Below are 9,081 nucleotides of genomic sequence, written 5' to 3'. Positions count from 1 at the left end.
CCGGAATGGTCCGGAAACGAATATTGATATACAGGATGACTTCATTTGGTTACCGGAAGGTTTTCGGGCATTACCGGTAATGTACCGGGAATGACGAATGGGTTCCGGATCTTCACCGGGAAGGGGGACCGCCCACCCGGGAGGGCCCAAGGACCTTGGGGGTGGCACACCAAGTAGGTGGGGTCAGCCCAAGGCTGTCTTGCGCAAGAGAAAGAAAAACCAAAGGAAGAGAAAGGAAAAAAAGGAAAGGTGGGAAAAGAGAGAAGGACTCCACCTTCCAATCCTAGTTGGACTAGGATTGGAGGAGGACTCCTCCTCCCCTTGGTGGCGCAGACCTTGGGGCTCCTTGAGCCTCAAGGCAAGCCTCCCCTCCCTCCTCCTATATATATGGAGCAATTAGGGCTTATTTGGGACAACTTTTGCCACGGCAACCCGACCACATACCTCCACAGTTTTACCTCTAGATCGCGTTTCTGCGGAGCTCGGGCGGAGCCCTGCTGAGATTAGATCACCACCAACCTCCGGAGCGCCGTCACGCTGCCGGAGAACTCATCTACCTCTCCGTCTCTCTTGCTGGATCAAGAAGGCCGAGATCATTGTCGAGCTGTACGTGTGCTGAACGCGGAGGTGCCGTCCGTTCGGCACTAGATCAGAGCGGATCGTGGGATGGATCGCGGGACGGTTCGTGGGACGGTTCGCGGGGCGGATCAAGGGACGTGAGGATGTTCCACTACATCAACCACGTTTCTTAACGCTTCTGCTGTGCGATCTACAAGGGTACGTAGATCAGAAATCCCCTCTCTGAGATGGACATCACCATGATAGGTCTTCGTGCGCGTAGGAAATTTTTTGTTTCCCATGCGATGTTCCCCAACACTAGCTACTAGCTATGGACCCGTACGTCTATGGTGAACTACTCACGCATCATCGGAGAGGTCATGGTGTTGATGAAGAAGCCCTCCATATCCGAATCCCCCTCCGACAGGGCACGAGAACGTGCCCCAGATGGGATCTTGCGGAGACAGAAGCTTGCGGCGGCGGCAAAGTATTTTCGTGGCTCTCTTGATTTTTTCTAGGATTTTAGGAAATATATAGGTGAAAGACCTAGGGCAATGGAGGCCCAGGGAGCCCACAAGCCTGGGAGGCGCGACCCCCCTGGCTGCGCCATGAGGGCTTGTGGGGTCCCTGGTGACCCTCTGCCTTGGTTCTCAAGTCTCCCGACCGTCTTCTGTTTCGGAAAAAATCTTTTCGGAAGTTTTATTCCGTTTGGACTCTGTTTAAAATCCTCCTCTGAAAAGGGTCAAAAACACGGGAAACAGGAACTGGCCCTTGGCACTGAGTTAATAGGTTAGTCCCAAAAAAGATATAAAAGGCATACAAAACATCCAAAGTTTGACAAGATAATAGCATGAAACCATCAAAAAATATAGATACGTTGGAGACGTATCACCGCTGGCCCACCTCGCGCAAGGCGTCTCGCTCCAAGGCGGCCACGCCCAGCTGGCCCTGAAGATCAGCAACTTGGCCGTCAGCCGCCTGGGTCTGGGCCCGCAGCGTGTTGTACGCGTGCAATTGGGCATCATGAAGCTCTTACGAGCAAAGCAAAAGAAGCAAGAAGTAAGATTCGGCCCGACTAATTCACATCTGGCCCAATTCTCGGGGGCTACACCCAGTGGGTGCACTAGCGCGCCCCACTAAAAAAGTAAAGGCAAAGTATAGCACAAGGAGATTCGACCCGGCCAACGCTTGGCCGGCCCAATTCTCGGGGGCTACACCTAGTGGGTGCGCTGGCGTGCCCCCACTGATTCAAGAACAGAAAAAACCAAATCCAAGGCGATGAAGATGCAAAGGATGAAGGACTCACCCTGGCGCGTTCCTCGAGGCGCTCCTGATTGCTGTGGGCCACCCTGGCCGCTTGCTTCACCTTGTCCTGGCTACTGGTAAACATCGCCACCAGTTCCGGGACACCGCTGAGCGCGGCGCCTCGGGCCATCGTTAGGCGCTCGGCGTTGGACACGCGCCAAGTCTTCATGAGCCGGCTCCCCGCGCTGGAGCCGGCTCCTGGAGCGGCGGGGCCGCGGTTGGTCACTGCTACTTCTCAAACAACAACGCCAGAAATTTCCACGTTGACGGAGACTTGCTTGCGTTGGTTTTTCCCTTGAAGAGGAAAGGGTGATGCAGCACAGGAGCAGTACGTATTTCCCTCAGTTTGAGAACCAAGCTATCAATCCAGTAGGAGAATCTCGTCAAGTCCAGAGTACCTACGCAAACACAAAAGAGCTTGCACCCAACACTAAAAAGGGGTTGTCAATCCCTTCAAGATTGATTGCAAAGTGAGATCTGAAGGAGGAAAGTGCAACGAAATAAAAGAGTAAGGCTGAAAATATGGTGTGAAGTAGACCCGGGGGCCATAGTGTTCACTAGAGGCTTCTCTCAAAATAGCAAATATTACGGTGGGTGAACAAATTAGTGTCGAGCAATTGATAGAACCGCGCAAAGTCATGACGATATCTAAGGCAATGATCATACATATAGGCATCACGTCCGAGACAAGTAGACCAATACTTTCTCCATCTACTACTATTACTCCAGACATCGACCACTATCTAGCATGCATCTAGTGTATTGAGTTCATGACGAACATAGTAACGCCTTAAGCAAGATGACATGATGTAGAGGGATAAACTCAAACCAATGATGAAAACCCCATCTTTTTACCCTTGATGGCAATAACATGATGCGTGCCTTGCTACCCCTTCTGTCACTGGGTGAGGTCACCGCACGGTATGAACCCAAAACCAAGCACTTGTCCCATTGCAAGAATCATAGATCAAGTTGGCCAAACAAAACCCATAACCCGAAGAGAATTACAAGGATATGAAATCATGCATATAAGAGATCAGAAGAAACTCAAATAAGATTCATAGATAATCTGATCATAAATCCACAATTCATCGTATCTCGACAAACACACCGCAAAAGAAGATTACATCGGATAGATCTCCATGAAGATCATGGAGAACTTTGTATTGAAGATCCAAGAGAGAGAAGAATCCATCTAGCTACTAGCTATGGACCCGTAGGTCTATGGTGAACTACTCACGCATCATCGGAGAGGTCATGGTATTGATGAAGAAGCCCTCCGTATCCGAATCCCCCCTCCGACAGGGCACGAGAACGTGCCCTAGATGGGATCTTGCGGAGACAGAAGCTTGCGGCGGTGGAAAAGTACTTTCGATGATCTCCTAATTTTTTCTGGAATTTTTGGGAATATATAGGCGAAAGACCTAGGGCAGAGGAGGCCCATGGAGCCCACAAGCCTGGGAGGCGCGCCCCCTGGCCGCGGCTAGGGGGCTTGTGGGGTCCCTGGTGGCCCCCTGCCTTGGTTCTCAAGTTCCCCGATCATCTTCTGTTTCGGAAAAAACTTTTCGGAAGTTTCGTTCCTTTTGGACTCAGTTTAAAATCCTCATGTGAAAAGGGTCAAAAACACGAAAAAACAGGAACTGACACTTGGCACTGAGTTAATAAGTTAGTCCCAAAAAAGATATAAAAGGCATACCAAACATACGAAGTTTGACAATATAATAGCATGAAACCATAAAAAATTATAGATATGTTGGAGAAGTATCAAGCATCTCCAAGCTTAACTCCTGCTCGTCCTTGAGTAGGGAAGTGATAAAGACAGAATGTTTGATGTGGAATGCTACCTAGCATAGTTGTCCTTTGTAACTTCTTTCATGTGACATGAATGTTCAGATCCGTAAGATTCAAAACAATAGTTTGCTATTTACATGAAAACAATAATACTTCAAGGAAACTAGCAAGGTAATCATGAACTTTCAAAATAACAAGGCCAAGGAAAGTTATCCCTACAAAATCATATAGTCTGGCTATGCTCCATCATCCCCCACACAACTAATTTAAATTATGTACAACCCCGGTATTGGCCAAGTAATTGTTTTCGCACTCTTTCTTTCTCAAACTTTTTATAAATATCACGCAATACATGAGCGTGAGCCATGGATATAGCACTGTAGGTGGAATAGAGTGTGGTGGTGGTTGTGAGATAAAATGGAGGAGATGGTCACATTGACTCAGCGTATCAAAGGCCTATGGAGATGCCCATTAATACACATCAATGTGAATGAGTAGGGATTTCCATACAAAGGATGCACTAGATCTATAAGTATGTGAAAGCTCAAAAGGAGAACTAGTGGGTGTGCATCCAACTTGCTTGCTCACGAAGACCTAGGGAAATTTGAGGAAGCCCATCATGGGAATATACAAGCCAAGTTATATAATAAAGATTCCCACTAGCATATGGTGGTGACGAAACGAGAGGCTCTCAATCATGAAGAACATGGTGCTATTATGAAGCACAAGTGTGGAAAAAGATAGTAGCATTATCCCTTCTCTCTTTTTCTGTTTTTTTATTTGGGATCTTGGGCCTCTCTTTTTTCTCTTTTTTTTATTTGGGCTCTTTGGGATATTTTTTTTATTTCCTATCATGGGACAATGCTCTAATAATGATGATCATCACACATTTATTTGCTCACAACTCAAAGCTCAGAACAATGATGACTCTATACGAAATGCCTCCGGCAGTGTACCGGGATGTGCAACGATCTAGCTTGGCGTATGACGTAGAAACATCTCGCTAGCTATCTTACGATCATGCAATGGCAATATGAGAGTGATGACACAAGTCATGAGACGGAACGGTGGGAGTTGCATGGCAATATATCTCGGAATGGCTATGAAAATGCCATAGTAGGTAGGTATTGTGGCTGTTTTGAGGAAGGAATATGGTGGGTTTGTGTACCGGCGAAAGTTGCACGGTACTCAAGAGGCTAGCAATGGTGGAAGGTGAAAGTGCATCTATACCATGGACTCACATTAGTCATGAAGAACTCACATACTTGTTGTGAAAGTTTTTATTAGTAATCGAAACAAAGTGCTAAACGCATGCTCCTAGGGGAAGGGTTGGTAGGTGTTAACCATCGCGCGATCCCGACCTCAACACAAAGGATGACAATCAATAGATCAATTATGCTCCAACTTCCTAACATAGCGGTTCACCCTACGTGCATGCTACGGGAATCACTAATGTCAACACAAGTATTTCTAGGTTCACAACACCCTACTAACATAACTCTTAGTATTACCAAATCCACGTCTCAAAACTAATTGAGAGGAATCAAAACTTCTCGTTCTACTCAATGCACATGAAGATGGAGGTTTTTGTATCCTCTTTGGGTACCTATCACCTTTGGGACTACTTTCATATTACAAGCCAACTACCAAGTCACGCACTGCCGTGCTCTAAAAGATCTAAGTGTAGCACATAGAGCAAAATTATCTAGCTCAAAAGATATAAGTGAAGCACGATGCGCATTCTAGCAAAATCACGATGAGTGCATGTCTCTCTCAAAAGGTGTGCAGAAAGGATGATTGTGACACAACAAAAAGAAAAGAATCCTACTATACAAGACGCTCCAAGCAAAACACATATCATGTGGTGAATAAAAATATAGCTCCAAGTAATGTTACCGATGGATTGAAGACGAAAGAGGGGATGCCTTCCTGGGGCATCCCCAAGCTTAGGCTTTTTGGGTGTCCTTCAGTTTGGCTTGGGATGCCTTGGGTATCCCCAAGCTTGAGCTCTTTCCACTCCTTATCTCTTTGTCCATGAGAACATCACCCAAAACTTGAAAACTTCACAACACAAGACTTAAACAGAAACTCGTGATAACATTAGCACAAGAAAACAAACTACCACCTCTTTAGGTAGTGTAGCAATCTTGATTTCTATTTATATTGGTGTCAGATTCTGTATTCTCACATTTCCATGGCTAGTACCCCCCGATACTATCCATAGTTTCATCAAAACAAGCAACCAAGTCAACAAAAACAGAATCCGTCAAAAACAGCCCAGTCCGTAGCAATCTGTATACTTCGTATACTTGTTGTACCGCCAAAATTCTGAAAAATTACTACTGCCTGGGAAAAAGGCATATCAACCAGAAGTAAAAAGAATCAATTCAAAATCTTTTTCTGAATAAAAATGAAAAATAATATCGTGAGCGAAAAGTTTCTGTCTTTTTCGAGCAGGATCAAATAACCATCACCAAGACCAGTCATAAAGGTTTTGCTTGGCTCAAACACAAAAAGAAACAAAAAAGACACAATCATAACAGAATTATGATAGTGTGGACGCAACAAAACAAAAAGCAAAAAAGAAAAGATAAATTCATTGGGTTGCCTCCCAACAAGCGCTATTGTTTAACGCCCTTAGCTAGGCATTGATAAATCAATGATGCTCACACAAAAGACAAGAATTGAAGCACAATGAGAGCATCATAAAGCATGTGAAAATCACATCTAAGTCTAACATACTTCCTATGCATAGGCATTTTATAGGAAAACAGATTGTCAAGACAACCAATAGTTGCCATATGCAAAGAAGAAGAAAGAGACAATAGCAATCTCCACATAACGAGAGGTAATTTGGTAACATGAAAGTTTCTACCACAATATTTTCCTCTCTCATAGCAATTACATGTGGGATCATAACCAAATTCAACAGAATAGCTATCACAAAGGATATTCTTTTCATGATCCACATGCATGCAAAGTTGACGCTCTTCAAAAATAGTGGGATTGTCATCAACTAAAGTCATGACTTCTCCAAACCCACTTTCAATACTATTGCAAATATCATTGCAAAAAGTAGTGGACATAGCAAAACTAGCATCCCCAAGCTTAGGGTTTTGCATATTTTTAGCATGATTGTCATCAATAGAATTTATATGGAAATCATTGCAATCATGCTTTTCATTCAAGGAGCCCTCGTGAATCACTTCATGAATTTCTTCATCACGATTTTCAGATTCACGCATCTCAAGCAAAACTCCATAGAGAAAGTCGAGTGCACTCAACTCACTAGCAATTGGATCAACATAATTGGATCTCTTAAAGAGATTAGCAAGTGGATGAGGATCTATATCAATAGATTTTCAGAAAGCGAATATGCAAGCATATTGAAGGCACATAGCACACAAGCAAAGGAAAGGCAACCAAAAAAGGCAAATATTTTTGTAATTTTTGTTTTTCAGAAGTGGGGGAGAGGAAAATGAGAGGCAATAAAGTAAATGCAAGAGATGAGTTTGCGACACTTACTTGGATGAGTCCTTGACATGATCCTCCCCGGCAATGGCGCCAGAAATCCTTGTGCTACTTCTCAAACAACAGCACCAGAAATTGACACGTTGACGGAGACTTGCTTGCGTTGGTTTTTCCCTTGAAGAGGAAAGGGTGATGCAGCACAAGAGCAGTAAGTATTTCCCTCACTTTGAGAACCAAGGTATCAACCGAGTAGGAGAATCTCATCAAATCCAGAGTACCTGCGCAAACACAAAAGACCTTGCACCCAACGCTATAAAGGGGTTGTCAATCCCTTCAAGATTGATTGCAAAGTGAGATCTGAAGGCGGAAAGTGTAACGAAGTAAAAGAGTAAGGCTGAAAATATGGTGTGAAGTAGACCCAGGGGCCATAGTGTTCACTAGAGGCTTCTCTCAAAATAGCACATATTATGGTGGGTGAACAAATTACTGTCGAGCAATTGATAGAACCACGCAAAGTCATGACGATATCTAAGGCAATGATCATACATATAGGCATCACGTCCGAGACAAGTAGACCGATACTTTCTGCATCTACTACCATTACTCCACACATTGACCGCTATCCAGCATGCATCTAGTGTATTGAGTTCATGACGAACAGAGTAACGCCTTAAGCAAGATGACATGATGTAGAGGGATAAACTCAAACCAATGATGAAACGCCCATCTTTTTACCCTTGATGGCAACAAAACGATGCGTGCCTCGCTGCCCCTTCTTTCACTGGGTGAGGTCACCGCACGGTATGAACCCAAAACCAAGCACTTCTCCCATTGCAAGAATCATAGATCAAGTTGGCCAAACAAAATCCACAACTCGAAGAGAATTACAAGGATATGAAATCATGCATATAAGAGATCAGAAGAAACTCAAATAAGATTCATAGATAATCTGATCATAAATCCACAATTCATCGGATCTCGACAAACACACCGCAAAAGAAGATTACATCGGATAGATCTCCATGAAGATCATGGAGAACTTTGTATTGACGATCCAAGAGAGAGAAGAAGCCATCTAGCTACTAGCTATGGACCCATAGGTCTATGGTGAACTACTCACGCATCATCGGAGAGGTCATGGTGTTGATGAAGAAGCCCTCTGTGTTCGAATCCCCCCTCCGGCAGGGCACCAGAACGTGCCCCAGATGGGATCTTGCGGAGTCAGAAGCTTGCGGCGGCGGAAAAGTACTTTTGATGATCTCCTGATTTTTTCTGGAATTTTTGTGAATATATAGGCGAAAAAACCTAGGGCAGAGGAGGCTCAGGGAGCCCACAAGCCTGGGAGGCGCGGCCCCCCTGGCCGCTGCTAGGGGGCTTGTGGGGTCCCTGGTGCCCCCCTGCCTTGGTTCTCAAGTTCCTCGAACGTCTTCTGTTTCGAAAAAAATATTTTTGAAGTTTCGTTCCGTTTGGACTCCGTTTAAAATCCTCCTCTGAAAAGGGTCAAAAACACGAAAAAATAGGACTGGCACTTGGCACTGAGTTAATAAGTTATTCCCCAAAAAGATATAAAAGGCATACAAAACATCCAAAGTTTGACAAGATAATAGCATGAAACCATCAAAAATTATAGATACGTTGGAGACGTATCAGTCATGATGATGGCGCCAACTCCAGGTGGCTGGTTGGTGGCCGGCTCCGTGGACGTTCCGGTCAGCGCCATCTCTGCAGTTGGGGGTGGATCGGCCGCCTCCGGCGCATCCATGGTCACCTCTGGCGCCTCCAGGTTCAGCTCCGACGCATCGCCTACTTCGGCCTCCGCTTGTCTGGATCACCTCGAGGTCCGCAGGTGTGGAGACGGTCGGCTTGGGAGGCTTGGCCGCCTCGGTTCCCTGGGTGCACCTCGGAGCCGCCTCGCTAGCTGGCTCCTCCACACGAGTTCGCTTGGAGGGGTCATGT

The sequence above is a fragment of the Hordeum vulgare genome, chromosome 6H, assembly GCF_904849725.1.
Source record: "Hordeum vulgare subsp. vulgare chromosome 6H, MorexV3_pseudomolecules_assembly, whole genome shotgun sequence".
Lineage (NCBI taxonomy): Eukaryota > Viridiplantae > Streptophyta > Magnoliopsida > Poales > Poaceae > Hordeum > Hordeum vulgare.
Note: the sequence above shows the minus strand (reverse complement) of the source record.